Genomic DNA, 3,594 nt, shown 5'->3' with positions numbered 1-3,594 from the left:
AGCCTTGGAGGAGATTATGTTGAGAAATAAAAAAAAAAATTCTTAAAAACGTTGTTTTTCTTGGTCAGGCCGGAAACTTATCAATCCACCCTCGTATATCAGCTGAAGCAAGCCCAATCGTATACCGAGGAACATTTATCTGATGATGGAATGTACTCCCTTCTTGTCCACAAACAGGAGGAAGGCATTCTAAAATTACAAATCCAGTCTCGGCATATATCTTCTAAAGTGTATAACTTATGGATAGAAACTAATCCTGGACCAAATCCGATAAGTGATTAGTACTGTCAGTGCAAAAGTGGTGCAGGAGTGGTAGGATGTTGCGCTCACATTGCCAGTGTTCTGTGGTATCTTGGTTACTCTAGATATAACCAAAACACTCCCAGACCTTCACGTGAATTCGAAAGTCACGTGAATGATGCATCGTGTTGGTCGGAAAATGAAGGAGAAGCAGCATCATCTTCAGATGACCAAACCAATTCTGACGAATAAGGCTGTTGCAGAGTGCCTAGCCTCTAATCGACCATAAGTTCTGATTGACTGTAAACTAATATACCTTTTCTTAGAAAAATGTCTCCAAGATTATTTCGATTATTTTATAGAAATTATTGCTAATAAATCTGATAAAGAAGGACATTTTTACTCCTTTCATGACCACAAACCTAATAAAGTATAAAAATGACCCCTATTTTGAAGGCTAAGTACCTCGAGAAAAATGATGGCTTTAACATATGTTGTAACGTATCTACGTGCGCAGTTTTTGGCCAAGTATGATCTTGCGTGAGCAATACTAACAATGTGAAACTTAGCATGATTTGAATGAAAGTGCGAAAACCCATGTAAAATACGAACTTAAAAATGACTGTATCTTGAAATCAGATCACTCTCAGGAAAAATCCTTTAAAGGGGTTATGAGACCTAGTTAGATGAATAAAATAAAACATATTTAAGGCCAATCTGTAGATGGCCCAAAAACCGGCCTTATTGACCCTCCTCTTTTCTTATAAATCTGTAAAAATCCCTTAAATTCCTTTCTCATTTTAGATATATAATGAAAATATTTGATAATATTTCTAAGTACTTAAAGTCCTTTGAAATCCCTTTAATTCTGATAAATAAATATGTTGAAACCCATTAAAATATAATAAAATTAATTGAAATTCCTTAAATTGCAAGAAATCTGATGATTATTCTTGAAATATTTGAATTCCTACGAAATTCTTTGACATCCAGGAAATTTATTTAAATATTTCATTGAAAGCTTTTAAAATCCTTTATAATTACTGAAATCCTCAAAAATCTTACGAAATCCTTTTAAATGCTAGTAAATCTTGGGAATCCTCTAAAAGTCCTTGAAATATTTTTCAATTTTTTAAGATCTTATAACACCTATGAAATCTTTTCACATCTTTTGAAATTCAAGAAATGATTTAAAACCGCATATTAACTGCAAATCTTTGAAATCTGACGGGATTCGTTAAATTTTTCAATCCTAGGCAATATTTCAAAATTTTCATGAAGTTTAGGACATTCTTTGCAATCCCATACATTTTTCTTTGAACTTTGAAAAGCCCTTTGGAACCTTTGAAATAATATTAAACTCTTTAATGAGTTCTTGTGTGATACCTTGGACAGTCATTCGATCTTTAAAAGCTTTTCGAATTCCTCGAAACGTTTAAAAGTTTTTAAAGGTCCTTAAAAAAATAAAAAACAATATTGTTAATTATTTTAACATAAAGTCATTTAAAGGAAAGAAGCTAGGCTTTTTGCAGACAAGCACTACATTTTTTAGGCAATAACACATTTTTAGACAAGAAAAATGTTTAGTAATAGGAATAGGAATTACAAGAAATTTTTTTATTATTATTATTATTAGAAGTAACCGGGAAACGTTTATTTCGAGTTAGGGCTTTGTTGAGATCATCTAAGGGACCGTATTTAAAATACGTAACACATTATCGGCCATCGCCAAACAACTTCCTCCTCTTTAACAATGGAATTTTAAGAAATTCACACAGAGCGTCTGACCCTTCCAACTTGAGGTTTTACGTAATATTTTTGGGCCCGAATCGGATGCTAGCTAGCTCGTTATGATCAAATATTTTTCTAAGCGTCTACCGGAATAAAAATGCTTCGACTTGAGTTCGACTTAAATTGCCCCCAATCAAGACATGCTGAAGTCGAAAAGTTCGACTTGAGCATGTCTCAGTTTTGAGACGGAGACAGACTTCAATTTATGTCTTGGAGACAAGTTTGTATGCCTTGAAGACATAAATTTATCTCTTGAGTCGAATTCTTATGACTCCAGCACGTGCGGCTTATAACTTCGAGTGTATACGGATTGTTATTTGTATTATACTTGTTTGACGATGATACCGAAAATGTTGTTTGTTTTTACGTATTTCTAACGGCTTAGGAGATCCTTCTAGGAAGTTACAATTTTTATTTTCTTGAAGAAAACTTTTAAGGGTTACACTCGTTCAGACCCACAGATTCTGAATTTTTAAATTAAAAATAACTAATTTAATAATTACAAATTTTGCATTCATCAATTTTAATCTCATGCATGAGCCGCAAAAGGTTCGACCATTTTAGCCGAGACGAGTAATCGTCGTCTTAGCCAAGACAGGGCTCGACTTGATACAAGTAAACGCCGTTTTACCTGTCGTGGCCATAAAAATAAGACGAAGGCCTATGTCTCGACTGAGTTTTGAGACGCAGCTAGACATCGATGTCTTGGAGACGAACTCAAGACAAAAACAAGTCGAACTGAAGTGAAAGCATTTTTACTCGGGTAACCAAAATATTTTTTTATACATTTAAACAAAAACAGGATGTTCGGAAGTAGGTACCAACAATAAAAAATGAATATTTATTCTCAGCATCTAAGTTAGTCTTATGCGGCCATAATTGGATGCTAATCGACAGGACAAAAAAAATGTTTAAGTGTTTCATTCAAATACTTTTTTTTTACATTTTCAAAAATAGCCAAGGTATTTAAATCTAGCGAAGGCAAATATTAACATTAAAAAATATTTTTTCCTCTCCAATTATTCAGTCCATTTTGGTAATAACTGGGTGCTGGCTAGCCCTTTATGGCCGTATATTTTTTTAGGTGTCTAAATGAAATATTTTTTGCACGTTTAAAAAAATCCTGGCTGTTTAAAATCCTGGCCCTAATTTGGTGCTTGCAAGCCTATCAGGACCAAAAATTGTTGTAAGTGATGAATTTAAATATTCATTTGCTCATTTGAAGAAACATATAGCGTATTTATAAGTATAAAAATCGAAAAATTAACAATAAAAACAAAAAACTTTTTTCTCATTATCTAGACCAACTGACTAGTATGAGATTAGATTAGCTCGTCCAGACTAGTTGTAGGTCAGCTTGTTCAAAATAAAGTTTGGCGATAAAAAAGCGTTTCACATCTACTCAGCGCCATAATTGACCGTCTTGGTAGCACCAAGTTCGCGATCAGGCCCGCCTATTTTGGCCCCGAATAGTTGTTCGATAATTGTTGGCACAGATGCTAGGAAGAATCTTATCAAGTGCATACAGCGCAATACGGATTGCTAGTATACAATAATCTTGAA

The 3,594-nt window shown here is 33.6% G+C and overlaps 1 protein-coding gene across 1 annotated transcript in view; it reads right to left on the bottom strand.

Moving 5' to 3' along the window:
* The window catches only part of LOC117174366 (regulating synaptic membrane exocytosis protein 1), a 522,514-nt gene that overhangs the window by 14,410 nt on the left and 504,510 nt on the right, over positions 1-3,594 (bottom strand). The window lies entirely within an intron of this gene.

The sequence above is a fragment of the Belonocnema kinseyi genome, chromosome 6 (assembly GCF_010883055.1).
Source record: "Belonocnema kinseyi isolate 2016_QV_RU_SX_M_011 chromosome 6, B_treatae_v1, whole genome shotgun sequence".
NCBI lineage: Eukaryota > Metazoa > Arthropoda > Insecta > Hymenoptera > Cynipidae > Belonocnema > Belonocnema kinseyi.
Note: the sequence above shows the minus strand (reverse complement) of the source record. Positions and strands in the feature narration are given on the sequence as shown.